General features: G+C 41.7%; 1 protein-coding gene across 1 annotated transcript in view; it reads right to left on the reverse strand.

Annotated features, from left to right (window-relative positions):
• Nucleotides 1-15,351, reverse strand: part of LOC124556363 (zinc finger protein castor homolog 1) — a 326,012-nt gene extending 310,661 nt beyond the window's left edge. The window contains exon 1 of the mRNA XM_047130329.1: nucleotides 14,713-15,351. The gene's annotated coding sequence lies outside the window, so the exon portion shown is untranslated. The remainder of the gene's footprint in view (nucleotides 1-14,712) is intronic.
• Nucleotides 15,352-15,933: the final 582 nt, after the last annotated feature.

Genomic DNA, 15,933 nt, shown 5'->3' on the forward strand with positions numbered 1-15,933 from the left:
TGCGGTTAGAATCGATCCCAGTTTCAAGGGCGCACCGTTTTCGACTGTTCGCGGGACAGCGTGGCCTATCACGAACGAGTCCACCGCGCAAATTTCTCTAACTGGCAGTGCGACCGACACCTTCCGCCGACGACCTTGGAATTCCAGACTGCAAAATCTGCGACCGATGGAACCGCTGAAGATCTGCCTGGCGGCCAAATGCCGGGCTTTCCGGTACGCACAACAGCCGTCTGTGCTACAATGAACGGTCGTGAATTGGTTGCATCAACATAAATAGAATTTTTCGACTCAGAAGAATTACTCAAACGAGTAAGGGAGGGGTACAGGAACACTGTGACCTGAGCGACTTCATTAGGGGGAACTAAATGTTAATTTGTTCCTAACGCGATTTTGCACTTGCTGGGCTTTGATGCTGCAGGAAAATCGGATTACGCTCTTTAAGTGCATTAAGTCAGTTACTAGAAAAGTGATAAAAGCAGAAAGGGCGGCGAGGTGACTGTCGTGATAAGCGCCCGTTCGCGTCGAAAATCATCTGGAATCTGTCCGCCTCAATTGATAACCATATGCGAACCGCAAAAATTACACAGTGATCGAAATAGTGCCGTTAGCGCCTATAACTTGTTGTGCGCTTTACACGGACGACCTCGTTCATCTATGGCACATTCGAAGCTGACAACGAAGCTCAGCGATTCATCACCTTCCGTGTTAGTTGTGTGTGCGTGCAAGAAGCAAAGTACGTAAGTAGTGTCCCACCAGAGCCTGCGCTGCGAGCTGCATCCGCCAAGTCTTCGCTAACTCCCCTGCTGGAAAGAAGGGTACGAAAATTTCTGCCGAGCAATTAGTCTTTTTATCGAGAATGCGCCAATACGTTAGTTCGCAATTACGACGTCGGCGTTAAGCCGTTCTTAGCGCTCGTTCCGTGGAGGACGTCCTAACCGCTTTTGAAGTCAGGGCGGGTACTTTGGAAACGCAGGCAGCTACTGAGGAATCGGCGACGGTCGTGTTCTCCATACTAAGAGTCTAGTCCGATTTACATGTCGCTGACAAAGCTGGGAGTCCGTTAGAATTTAGCTGCTTCGAACGAGTAAAACAGTGGTAGTTTCTGGTTATATGAGGTTGCTCTTTTACGCTGTGTTAAGAAAACTGGAAAGCGTATACGAAATTCACAGGCTTGGTTAATGTCACAAAAATATCTGTTAGTTGTAGACAAGTAGCGATTTTTTGCCAAATCTATCAGCTGTGTTTGAGTGACACTGAGACAAAGAAACTGGTGATTTCGGAGCAAGTATTTGTAAGATGTGGTTTAGTCAATAAAAATTCAGAAAACTGAAATTCAGAAATTTCTTCTGAAATACCGAAACGGCTGTTTCTCAGCAGCTTAACAGGGTCGTACTTCCGTTCAGGTTCTAAGCAGGTGATCAGATTTTCACTTCATGTGCATCACAACGGTAAGAGACTGACTGGACACTGTAAACCGTTAAGTCTCCTCAACATCCGAAACAATATCATGTACCCCCGAAAACCACGCGGTGTACTGTGAAATTGCACTCCGATAATTATATTTCAAGATTCTTTTGCATACACTCAAACTTAATGAGCCACGCCTTTAAAATGAGGAAATAACCATCTGGCTCAGTGAAAGCAGACAAGTAAGTGCTCACATAAGATTGCATATGTCTACAGATACTTGTGTTGATTAGCGCAGGAGAAAGTGACGGCATAGCGACATCGCCCTGGGAAGGGGGGGAAGGGGGGTACGTATGTGAACATATTTCAGAATTACTTCGAAATAGCGCGCGAGAATGTATGTATGTGTGTGTGTGTGTGTGTGTGTGTGTGTGTGTGCTACCAATTCGACAGGGCAGACAATAACATGTCCCTACTCCCCGAATCTACTAATGGTGTCACGATACAAAATGAGGCTTTGTGTCTCTAGACCGTGAAATATATCCGGCAATACGTTTATGCCACACAACAGTAATTTCTCCGAAAACAGCTCTGTACGCCGAAGTCGTGCCGTAACCTGTCAACCTAGCTAGAGACAAGATTCAGAACGGATGCGATACGTAGGGTCGCGAGAACAATGCCAATACTTGCTGTACTGTGGAAATATTCACGCAATGCAAATTCTAGCGGTGGGAGCTTCAATGAGAACCAAGGGAACTGGCGACTCAGGAGCTCATAACCGGAACAACTGAGAGCCTTTCCTAAGTGAGTCAATCAGACTGCCGTATGTTACATATGATAAGGTGGTCACAAATTAGAATAATTCTACAATGACAACAAGTGATGCATTATGTGCGAGAAAAAGACAGCTTCCAGTGTCACCATAAGATGAAACTACAAACTCCTGACACACCGTTGTTGATGTTATTGAGGATGTGTCAGTGCTACAACTATTTAAGTATGTCTGACTTCTGCCCATTTTGATAGACCTTGTGTTTCAAGTTCAAACTTTTGGTTTTTGTACAGTACGCTGAGCCATGACTTTCATAACCTTTTTCCACTGTTCTCGACCATTTTCGCCACTTATCTAATACTACGCCACAGAGGTTTATTAATATATGACATCAAAATTGTACAAAATTTCGTTTGTCGTCTCACACAGATTTCGAAGTCGCAGAGAAGGCTCTAGCAGAAGATCTTGCACAATCTGAGACACAATGTCTGAAGCAGTCGCAGCAGTGACAGCAATATTCTGCAGCTCTCTGCCGATCACTGAAAACGTCTAAAAAACGAAAAAACCCTCGATTGTCGCACTTTCTTCTTTATTGCGAAATCCAATCATGCTAAACAATGTAACAGAAAACGTCGAGACGATGGTAGGTACTTCGACGTGGTCTCAAACTTGAAAATATTTCGCTGTGCTGAGGAGTTTGGGACTGCTCCATAACAAAAAAATTAGGCTGCGTCTAACGCCGCACAGAACAGGCAGTTGCGGGCAAGTGAAAACGGCTGCGTTTCATTAATCATTCACAAAAGCCACCGAAAGCAAAGCCGACACCCGCGAGAGAAAGGCCACGGAAGGGGGACACGGGCGCCCACCTGCGCGATAATCAAATATCCCAAACGGCCGGCCGATCCTCATTACGCCTCGCCTCACAACTTATAATTTTGGGAAATATCCATGTATCGAAGGCCGGTCTCTTTCCCTGTTTAGGTGCCCGCGGAGCTGGCAAGAGCTACCTACACACACACACACACACACACACACACACACACACACAGAGACGGTCTTCTTGTCGTCGTGTAATGAGGCTTGGCCGACGTAAAGGCAAAATGAGAGGTTGGTGGGAGGGAGAGAAAAAGAGAGGGAGAGAGAGAGGAGAGCAAGAGGATGTAGAGAAATCGGTGCTTTCACTGGTTCGCTCATCAAAGAGTACATGTAGAAGTAGTGAATGCGGCGACACTGCGTTAAGTTGTGCAGAAGAGTGACACACATATTCCGTTCATACGGGATTCAGCAAATTAAAAAAGAAAAAGAAAGCTGAATCCGTTATCATTGCCCTACGGTTTTACTACAAAGTGAGTGACGCTCCTGAGAAATGACTTGGCCGTAGTGTTACTTATTTCCGTGTATATGTAGTGGCACCTGCTCTCTCTAGCTGCTGAGGAGGAAAGCCCATTGTTTACCGTCGTAACACATGCTGCGACGGCACCGGTCGCCCTCTGCGAGTGACGCACTTTTGTAGTTGTGTTCCTACCGCTCCGACTGCGCTCTCTGAATTCACTGACGAGCCGAGCTGGAGAATGCTCTAGTAGAATTCCTACGTAAAGGTACAATGCAACAGAACGACCATCCTGCCTACATCTCTGGAATGTCTTTCACGGCTGTATTTTCTTTCTGGTTTAGTGATTTTGCGTATAAAGAGAAGATGCATGTATAGCTGCCAAACGTATTGGTGCTAGACATGTAATTTGCCTCTTTGGCGACTAAGACAGGTTCTTTTCTGCAAAATTACTTCGCAAAAAATCAAAAAACCCACTTAAGGTTATTTTTCCTCTCCTACACTTGTCTCCTCTCATTAACGTTTCATCAAACACGTTTTAAACGATCAGGTTCCACTTGTCACAGAACTACTTGAAATCCGCCAACTTTTTGGAGTTAAGTTTCATTTAACTATACGCAAAGCCGACTCGAATTCACATTATTCCGAAGCTTTGCATGTGCCATACTGCGAGTGACTCCTGTACTGGCCGAAACATGTTCAGGTATTGGAATAACCAAAATCCAGTGTGTCGTATTTTTACATATCGTGAGTCCGAAGAAAGGAAGGTAAACTGCACGTATGGTAACTCTCGTTTAGCTGCTTTCAGCACGCGAAGAGTGTTACTGCCTGCCATACACCTCAGTGACAAAAATATCTGACTAAGTGGCTGCCAAATGTTTTACCACTTCAAGGTATGCTGGCAATGAGTACTTTATCCAAGCCTCTGGTGCGACCTGACTGTTCTATTAATACTTAAAGAAAGACGTAGACAAAAACAAATCCAGTAGTTGTACACACAGTGATTACTCCTCCAGGTGAAGTGTGGCCGAAATAAAAGTGAAAAAGAGTTTTAAATAAATTTGCTTAAATGATAATTATAGTATTGGTTGTTTGGCAGGAAAATATTCACTAACGGATTCACTTAGAAAAAAATGGACTTCAGCATAACTAATAACGAAGAGAAACACTATCAGTTTCCACAGTTCGTCGGGGTACAACCACTAAAAATGAATGTTGAATTAGACACTGAAACAACCAACACAACATACCTTCTTTTCGGACCGTATAGCACCACAGGCAAACCTGATTAATATTCGTTTTCCTGCTAGAGACAAAAATATGTCATTTCAATACCCACAAAACTAATTGAAACGATCTGTTTGTATTAACGAAAACTGCCATTTTACGAAACGAATGCTTCAGCAGGCAGTTAAGTGTGACGCTTTCCTGTTTGTTAAACAAAATATTTTCAACGAAATATACTTATATGAATACTTTGGCGTGTCAGTACATCAATCTAATAAAAAGATATAACACTGCAAGATTCCACAAAAGCCTCTTTAAAACGACCATTTGAACCGCGAATCATTGTATGGTTGTCATGGACTGAGATGTCATAATTATATATAAGACTTGTCGATTTCACTATTTTTCCCACTTTCGTAAGAAGTGAGAGTCAACTGGTAGTTGTGTACATATATGAGTCCCCTTTCTTCTTGCCAACTTGAGTCAAAATGGAAAATTACTCGTTTGGATACGGATAGAAGAAGCAAAGGAAATACTTTTTTTGTGGTACACTCGTTCGTTCCTGTTGTAAACGAAGGACATTTTTCAACAAAAACGAAGACTAGAAAAGCTTCCGGGCTCCTCTCACAGACATAGGCAAAACATTTTGGAGACCTTTTACGTTATGAACTAAAAATCTATTGAGGCAAAATATTATCAACAAGCATTTCAGCGTGGCGTTCTATTAAAGAAAATTAGCCTTGCGTAAATTGCAGTTGAATCTACTAAAGATAACGTGATCTTAAATTTAATGCGGGAAGAAAAATTGAGATCAGTACTAGGTTCTCATTTTTGGTATTATATATTTTAATCCAGAATGTAGCCGCATTTTATGTTTGTATAAAGAGAATCTGACGTTAGTGTGCTTCATTCCTGAAAAAAAAACTGTAGTATTGCAGACAACACTTGTAGATATGCGTTCTTTAATAATAATGACTATTGTTGATAATTGCAAACCAATGTCATTATTATAATAATTACAAACCAATGTTTTATAAGTATTGCAGACAACACTTGTAGATATGCGTTCTTTAATAATAATGACTATTGTTGATAATTGCAAACCAATGTCATTATTATAATAATTACAAACCATTGTTTTATAACAATCAGTGAACACATGGTGTGTTTCTGAGAACAATTTCTTCATGCAGAGTATAACGTCGAGTTTATCTGATTATTGTTTACACAACGTTATGTTACTACTGTATATAGAGATCATGGTGAATTCTTAATCGTTCTGTACGTTTTTCTATGGATATTGTAAAGATTACACCAGTTACCAGCAGATTCAGGAACATTACATTGCTGAAACTGACAGGACTCCAGCTATGTGTCCTATAAGATATAAAAGCTGTACCCTCTACGTGAATCTGCCAATAGAAATCGCATTTCTGTACCTTCCACAAAGAAGTGTGTCAGCGACGCGAGTGAGGAAATCGGACGGCACAAGTATGTTTGGCACGTAACAACGCACCTTCTGAACGCAAAAATCTGAACGCAAAAAAAATGCAGAGTTTGATCCTTGACGTTCTCAGTATAACTCTCAATATACACGTTTTCAAAAGAACATATGAGGTCAGTTCAGAAGCTGCAAGTTATAACCACAAATGCCACCATTGCTACATGTATAATTTCCCGTCTACGTTGTCAGTTCGCGACAAGAACTTAACGCAATATATATCCAACAAAGCGGCCGAAAATCGCAGGCTCACAGTTCTTGAAATAAGGGTTAGAAAACAAGACTGTGGCACGACGGCTAAGAGCAGCTGTTGTTCTCTCCGGCAAGCACAAAAGAAAAGAAATGACGACGTTAAAATTTGTATTCCCCAGCTTTGGTAAGCGGACATTACTACTCCGACATGTGACCAAGCTCCGTACCGGATTGTGGCAGACCTCAAGTCCTCGACTCTCAAACAAACAGTTCCCTCGTAATAAACTAAGATACTGGCGAGCGCAGAGCTGTACAGTTTATAAGATAAAATATTACTGGCTCATATTTCTCGGTGGATTCTCCGCTAATAGCACCTCTCGATACAGCTACGAGCACTAAATTCTTCTCATTAAACCGACGCGATCTGCTACTTTATTATACTAGACCTCAAGTATGGTCGGTCTTTGCTTAATCTCGAGGCATACGATTTTAAATATGCAGAAAAATTCCCGTTGCCAAGTAAAATTCGATTTTTATGTATCCAGAGGCCACCTTGCATCCTTGTGATACCAGCCGCTAACCAGTAAGAAACGATGGCTGAGTACTGAAAGAAATGCACCATCTTGCTTACCAGCTAATTAACGCAAAACCATCTGTTTTTATTTACTACGTACGTTTTCCAAATAAATGTTACTGACTTAGAGAGGAGTCAGTCAGTAAAACATTTTAATAAGAATTGCGCGAGCAAAATTTTCGCTGTCAGCAGCAAACGAAGGAGTTCTCTAAATAAATGTATGCTATGAATACCGCAAAAAAACAAAAACTTCTTTTCGACTTGTGTTGAAATACTTAAATCGTCCTAGTCTAACTTTGACTAAATTCGAAGCGTGTGGATTATAGATATGCAATACCATAGTACATCTATTCTGCAAAATAATACCATCCACAGTTAGTCACTAATTTATCAACGGCATCCTTGGCTCTCAAGATTTTATCGTGAACTCTGTCACGAGTTGCAAATTCAGAAACAGAACGAGATGGCGCAGTGATTAACACATTAGACTAATATTCGGGAGGAGATTTTACTGTACAGTCGTTGCCTTAAATGTAAGGATTTACACGACCGATTTATTTCCTCGTCATTGTAGTAGTCGAGGTTCAACTCCCTCTGTTAACTACTTTGTCGTATAATTAAATGCTGTCTTTTCCATTCCTTGATTTTGAAACACAAATTTCAACCACAATCGTCTCAAGAAAAGTCTATTTCCAAAAGTCAGGTGAAATGTTGTCGATTTTAATTCTTTCACAAACCAAAACCTCTAGAAATAAAACGAATCTGAATAGCTGTTACAACAGTATATTCTCGCGTGAGTGAAAAGTGCTAAGAAAAAATTTGTAACTGAAAGTAGAGGACACAAACGTTTATTAAAATCAGGTCATGTCTTTTCAACATCAATATTTGAACTAAGTCGGACAGGAATTAATAAAATAGCTTGCATAGCTCTCATCTCGGTGCTAAGCACGCACTTCCACGTTCTTACGAGGCCGTGCTGAAAAGTAATGCCTCCGAATTCTTTTATGTGAAAATCTTAAATCTTTTTGAATAAAATACGTGTTATTCGTATTCTACATCTTTGTTCTTCATTTCTACATATTTATTTCTTAATATAGTCACTTTGGCGGCGAACTCATTTCTCCCAACGAGAGACCAGTTTGTTGATACCACCACTGAAGAATGTTTGATTTTGTTGGTGTAACCACAACCTCGTCTCTGCTTGCACCGTTTCGTCACTATCTACGTGAAGTCCTGGAAGGTAAGTTTACGAAACAGATGAAAATCGTATGGGGCCAGGTCGGGACTGTGTGGAGGATCATCGATGGACCCAAGGCGTCGGATTGTAGCAGATGTCGCAGCATCGTGTGTGGCCTAGCACTGCCAAGCCGTAGAAGAGGGTGCTCCATTTGTGGACGAACTCTTCGAATTCGAAACTCGATTACAGCACTCTGTTTTTCACGCACCGACAGTTACGTTATAAAGCATCATATTATATGGTACAATTCACAGCCCTTTGGCGGCAAAAGGCTGCAGTTACGTACACAAGAAGAATAAAGATGTAGAATGTTAACAACGCTAGTTTTATTTTAAAAAATTTGAGATTTTTCACATAAAAAATTCGAAAGCATTACTTTTCAGCACGTCCTCGTACCTAATATTAAAATCATGGTTCCGCGTGGACTGTGAACGTTTTGAAAAATATTAACATTTATTCACGTATAATTATTGGGCAATATTGTCTGTTGAGACCGTTTTCAAGTAATAAATGTATACCTACGAAAATAACGACGAAAACAGTTACGTACATGGACAGTAATTTTGGCAAAGGCGCACGAGATGATACTCCAAGAAATTGCCAATAGATCAGCCACCACGACGATAGGAAAGAGAGAAAATCACACGATATCAACTCATTGCCTTACACTTTCCATTACGCGACACAATACGAACGCGTCTTCGACTGACAGGCAGAAAATACACTATATTCGAGCAAGTCAGTTATAAGAATTTACAAAAAAAAAATGGCTTGCGAAAGCGGGAAGGGTCTGGAAACGCCGAACGCTACAAACCACCCCATGACTGCTACTTAATGTACAACAACGAATACCTATTTTTTAAAATGGAAGTAATGATTACCAGCAGCACTACTTCGTCAAGGTTTATTTCACAATTCATTTAAGCGCTTTGCCTGTAGCTACCTCTGATGAGGAGAAACTTCTAAGGCAACAGGAGGACGCCGCAGCCGTACAATACCGGAAAGACTCTACAGTAAAGAAAATTTGCTAACTCGAGGGTCGCTTTGATGGAGAAGACAGCGTGGACCATGCCCCCATACTCTGGTAAAATACAATGCCAAAAATGCCTGTGGGTAACAGTGGGTACTGCCAAATGTTACATCCGTGTGGCAGGACCACGGGACGACGAGTCTGACCAAGTGCGGCATGGTGGGCTCCCAATTCCTGGGCGCGGCCATCTTGGAGGCGATCACGGCATCAGTAAAAACGCCGGCCGCCTGTCCCAACACGTGAACTTGATTTTCGTCGATAGGCTCACGCTCAGTGCGATGATTAAATTTTAATTAAGAATGGTAAACTATTTCACCGACACGGAAATTGCTGTCACGAGGCGGCTAGGGAGCCCGGAGTAGTTCTCGTGTGGAATTCTCTGGCCGTGCCTCCTCACGCATCTCGCTACACGTTCCCCGGTAGACGAGATAGCAGCTTAAAGTCAAGCTTAGTTATATTCCGTGCAGTCACACGGGAACTAGTTGACACATCGCGTAAATGAATTCTCGAGTCCCGATAATAGGATGCGCGGAGCATTCACTGTTGCCAAAAGTGACTCACGGTACATTGCTTTTTTATTTTTATCTTTTTTTTAAGTAGATATCTCGTGCTCATTTTTTCGAATGCGAGCACAAAAATGAACTATTGTTTCCAAGCCAGCACGACAAAACAATAAAATCTTCTCCCGTCGAAGGACACCTGAAATGCAGAATGAAGGTAGATTCGACAGATACATTTGTTTATCCTCCAGTTTAAAACGTGAATATGAAATTAGTAACTTAACTGTGGTTCAGTGCTTTCACAACATCAAAATGTAAGGAAGTAACCCATCACTTCCACATTTTACTGAGCGTCATATTCGAAGACACACTTTGTTTCTAACGTAAGCGTAGCGACTGCAAGGATTTTCACATGGAATACCGATAAAATGAACTGCTTTTCGTCAGTGAGTTCTCCGTTGTCTTGGGAACAGACTTCAAAACTAATACTCTTAATATGATAGCCGTATGCAAGTGCACGCTTGCAGCCAATAACGCAACACTGCAATACGTGATCCAGGAATTTCACACAAAAATATACTTAATTCAATATACTACTGGTGTTCAAATTCATTGTGAATGTGCTGACATGTATTTAAAAATGAATGGAGTTCTTTACCCGACACTTAACGTGACGCTATTGCTATCTGCGTTGCAGAACGTAAATAAATTCTCAAAAAGTTAAGTAATGAAATATGACAGTTTCATTTCTGGTTTACTAAAAACTTCTGCTGTTGAGATCTGCAGTAACGTCACTCAAATGAAAATAATAAAGGTGTCATCCATTATTCTGATATGTTGGTTGTAAAATAAATGAATTTTCGACGAAGAAGCACGGCATGTTGAGACCTCAACTTTCAAACGATACTCACCAAGTCCCCAAGGCTTCTGGGTTTACGCTCATCACGGAACTAGAAAACGATGCAAAAGATTCAAAAGGACAGTGAAACGACGTAGTTCGAACGACTGTTGCTACCCTTTGACTTTGAATCGTTCACCGGAAAATGCCGGCGTAATTATAGCGACCATCGGAAGTGACTAAAATTGTAAGCAAATTTTCGTTTATGAAATGAAAAAAGTAACTGCCTTGTTTACACCGTTTTAACAATACTCTCCCCTAGTACATGCTAAAACTATCGCAAAGGAATGCAGGTACCCTCAATTTTCTGAATCAAGTGCCATAAGAATTTGGAAAATGTTTCCACAGGCTTTGTAATTGAATAAAATAGCAAATACTACGGCACAAATGTGAATTAATGTGTTACTGTGTATAACATTTAAACTGATTATAAATCATAGTGGTTCACAATACATTACCACATGAAATTACATGAAGCGTTTTCCAAAAGAAATAACTGCAATACGTTTTTCTTAACGCAAGGCGAACGTAAGTAATTGGGGATTTTCGATTCCACGATGGTATAGATAAATATTACACACAAAGAGACGCGGTTCGTTTTCAGATTCATTTGGCTAAAGGAACAATTGTTGTTAAGGTCAGACTTTACTAATTGTGTAGGCTGAAAGCTTATGTTAACTAGATGAAGGACGGCTTCTGTACTATAACTATAAAATTGTTGTTTCATGTCATGTTGCCAGAGAAAGAACAACATGCGATTTCTCTTCCATTTCGATGCGAAAACGAATGAAGTAACGTACAAATTCACCCAAACTGTTATTTTCAAGTCCGGAAAAAATTTCTAAGCACATATCCCACTATCCAACGGAAGACGTAAGTTTCCAGTGTGTTGCTCTCCTCACACACTCCCACAAGGTTAAAGAAAAAGGGATGCCGTCACATTATACATGGAAAGAGCAACTAGAGAAGACACAATTTATTTGAAAAGTCCTTCTACTGCAAAACTTCCTGCTTCACCAAATTCACATAAAAGGGTGCGGACGAAAACCAATACTTATTAATTACTTACAGTTACCAATTACTTACAAATCAAAATTGCTCACTGTTTCGCAGCGAAAATCGTGGTGGCAAAATTACGAATATTTGTTTCACTATTCTAAAAAATTACGAATGTATACTTAAAAAAGCGTTCCTTCAATTTTAACAAACAGACTATTTAATCGACGTCATAACGTCAGCTCAAGTTTTTGGTGATCAATGAGTCTTACGTTTTTTCATGTAAAAATCTTGAGAAGAGATCAGTATCGTCTCGCATATTATGTTAATACTTCAACTGCATAATCGCACTTATTTTTCATTGTTTATAAATTAGGAAAGGTAACGGACAAATTATAATTCGCCAGGATAACGAAAATATGAGGACTGCTGTGTTTTCTTACTTCTCATGAGCAATTCGGTGTCCGTTAAAAGTTGGTAAATAATTGAGTCACGACTTTTCAACCATTTCAAATCTTTATTTTAAATAAAAACACGACAGTTTATAGTAAAAATGTTAACATCATACAATTCGACAAAAAGGTCGAAGAAATAAAGCCACAAAACGCCTTTCACAGCATACATAATACATATGGACAGAGTAAAAATACTGTCGCTCTCTTAATGAAATGTTTACAGTAAATAAAAAATGCGGCTTCGTAGCCTCGATCACGAATTCTTCGTAACTGTGGAATATGCGCTAGTGCTAAGTAATTACTATCATACACGGAACATAAACGATATGAAAAATCAGTTTTTATTATGCCAGAACAAGCGACAACGTTGTACGACATAAAACGAATTATGCATAAAAAACTGTTTTATCCTCTTATGTATTCCGAATATTGAAACATAATTAACATTTATTTTTCGTTATTATTCCATGGGTTTTCTTACTTGACGGCCTAAGACTGTACTGACGTCTCCACGGAATTAAAATAAAATATACCTTTATTGAAAGGCGAAAGTTTAGTCGTGTCTATTAATTTATCCCCTTCAACGCCGCTATCTTAAAACTCTAAAACGGAAGATGTTCTTATCTTTCTTCGCGATGCAATTCTTTGACATGACAGACGAATAAGTAAGGAAAGTAAAAGAATTAAATGATTGCCTCATGAAGCCTTGTTATGTAGTATACAACTTCGCGAATTCACTGCCTGACGTAGTTCTTCGGAGAAATGTGGCAACGGATTTCCGTTTTCGTAGGATTTAATGAGATAAATGCAAACAGTGTCTCGATTTCAGAGTACGCAAAACATACGCTTATGATTTATTGCGAGTATATATAACTTATTGTTAGTGTTATGTACCTCATTTATAGCTGGTTATCGTTTACTTTGTCAAAAAGCCATTGACAGCCCTTGCCGTCGGTTTTAGTGACAGTAGCACACGAAATACGATCTACTTTTTATAAGTCGACTTTGTATACGCGCTTAAAAAAAGGATTCGCGTCGGTTGCCAGGCAGCAAGAATGCCGCGAAAGTAGCGAGGCTGCAACGCATTACCTGACAAGCGGGCGTCGAGGGGGCCGTACTCAAGATGCGGGACCGCCATTGCCTAAGCTCGTGAGCAACACCAATCAATATGTGGATGTAGGCCTACGACGATACAAATTGTGTGCCAGGGGAGCGCCGTTGCCAAATTACGTCGCAAATTGGCGTACGCCGAGCCGGCGTCGCTTCTCCGCGGGCAAAAACAAAATAAAAACAGAAAAAGGGGGGGAGGAAGGGGAGTGAGCGCATGGCGCGCGCGCCGCCCGCTGGCGAAAACACGCCAAATTCGGGGGCGGCGGGGGTGGTCGGCGGCAGCCACGCCGGCCGGCGCGCATTGTTGCAGCCGCACTGTTGCACGCCCGCCCTCGTCGCTTTCCGGGGTTTGCTCTTTTTTCCGCGTGCTACGACTGCCGCCAAAGTACAAACGCCCGGCGGGATCTGCCTCGCGCGCTGCCTTGCATCGCTAACTCCCAACTCGCTACTCTCTTAACTTTACCCTACACGTATTTTGTGTTCATATTTCTCCCACAATCGAATAAGAGCTTCTTACACTTTCAGCGTCACCACGACACAGGGCTACAAATTTATTTTCTTATTCCACTCAAATGTAAAGACTCTCTAAGTCGTGAAACTTCACAGAATACACACACATCCGTTTTTTTAACTGGACCATATGTCAGTTTTTATTCCAGTTAAAAGTTTTTGAATGTGTTTAATTTCAAAATGGTGCAACTTCAGCTAAATGTCATTTAAATCATCAGTCTTCAGTGATTATTAAATAACAGGACTAAAGAAGTATGGAGCCTTCATATTCACTTCACAATACAAAAACGTGTTATCAGGTTACTGGAAAGAGTTGCGCTTTAAAATATTTTATACGCATGTACTCAACAGGTGTGTTGAAAGTACGCGCCAAGCAAAAACACTCCGAGTCGTGTGATGCGATCGCAAAGTTTTTTATTCGCTCCACGTACACATAAACCAAAGACAATTAAAAGATTCGTATGTATTCATTGGGTTTTCAATTTATTTTCATATATACTTATGATTTACCATTCTGTAATTTTAAATTCCACTCGACAGATTTTTCAAACATCGTTTGTTCGAGATCTTCTAAAAAACATTACATGCGCAAAAAAATTTATGCAACCCTATCATGCACAAACACAAACATCAGCTGTTGCTCCCAAAATTTGTTTTTCCTATTGCTATGAAGAATACACATGAAGAGAAGTGTCACTCTAATATAAAGAGTTGCCGAAAATTTCCCTGCTTTCCTCTGCAACACGCACGCTATGTTTTGTCATCCTCTTACTGATAATTGTTAGCTGTGACAGTAAACAACAGAAATGCTAAGTTTGGCAGGGCATATTTACACTCTTCGGTAACACACAGCGTTAAAAATACAAAACAACATTGACATTCGTAGATGTAAACAGTATTAACTGACTACAGACGCAGTTGCAATCGAAACAATGTAACACGTCGGATTGTTTTGGAAAAGAATGTCACTTACCGACTCGACAGGCTCTCAATTGCTTGACACACAGACGCCTCGCTTCTTCAGACGCTCTGAGGATAGCGGGATTTTCGGACAGGACGCTGAAATTTCGGGGCGAAGCCAAGTTCAAAACCGGGTGTTACTGCGGTACACTACTTCACATGTCACTAATGTCATGTCGCAGTATCATCACAACAACCAGAACTTTAAGGAATCACATACGTCAACACAATACACGTAACAATGCAGCAGGCGGACGTGTAACTTTTCGCAAAAAATAGTGATTTGCAAACTGGCGCTTTTCTTAAAAATTGACAGTAGCTTCGCACTGTACGCGACGTACTCCAAAACGCCTTATTTCACGAAAGGCACTACGATTTTTTCGACAAATTAGAAAAGTCAGTGTATGTCCGGTTCGGTGTGAGGAGGTGTGCAAGCGGCCAGGAGGAGAGACCGACTGCATCTGCGGAGACATCTACTCCCAATAATGCCCCGGACAATCCTTTCTGTTCCTCCTCGTTACCCCTCTAGGCTTGAACTGAGGCAAACACGAAAATCGAGTGAAAAAGCGAGGTCCGTCTCAGTTGGTCCTCCCCCTCCGCCGGTTCTTTTCTTCCAATTCTACCTTTCCCCTTCCTCCGCGCTCCTTTTTTTCTCGCTCCTTTCTAACCCTCCCAGACCATCCGTTCGATCCATAACCGTGCTAAAAACCTTACTCACTCAACCCATTCCAATTTGAAACTGCCAAGTCTCGGGCTGCGCCGGGTGTGAGTGCGCAGGCGCGAGGCATACCGTGGCCCCCCCACCACTGCGCGCACCGCCCCTACCACGCGGCCGACCCGACACAGATCCTTCCTTTCCCCTAAAATCTATCTCTCCCCTCCTTTTTTTGTGCCAGTTTTCACTGGCGCATCACAGATGGCGTTGCGGGGCGCCGCGCCGGCGAACTTCGTGAGCGCTCGGCTTACGTCGGCAACGCTCGAGTCGACACGCGGTGATTCCCCCCACCTAGCCTCCACGCGGCCCGCCCCGCGGGAACCCGCATTCATTCATAGCCTGCCCGCCGGCGCGTCATCGCACGCATATACGTAACGAACGCGGTACACTGCTCGTCGTTCGTCGCACCTTTCTCCACGGTCTCCAGATTCCCTCTGCCGTGTCGTGGGCGCGATCAGAAGCTTCCTGGCTGTGCGTTGTGGCCAGTCTTCCTCGCACCCTGTGTTTAGGAAATACACA

This window comes from Schistocerca americana, chromosome X (genome assembly GCF_021461395.2).
Source record: "Schistocerca americana isolate TAMUIC-IGC-003095 chromosome X, iqSchAmer2.1, whole genome shotgun sequence".
Lineage (NCBI taxonomy): Eukaryota > Metazoa > Arthropoda > Insecta > Orthoptera > Acrididae > Schistocerca > Schistocerca americana.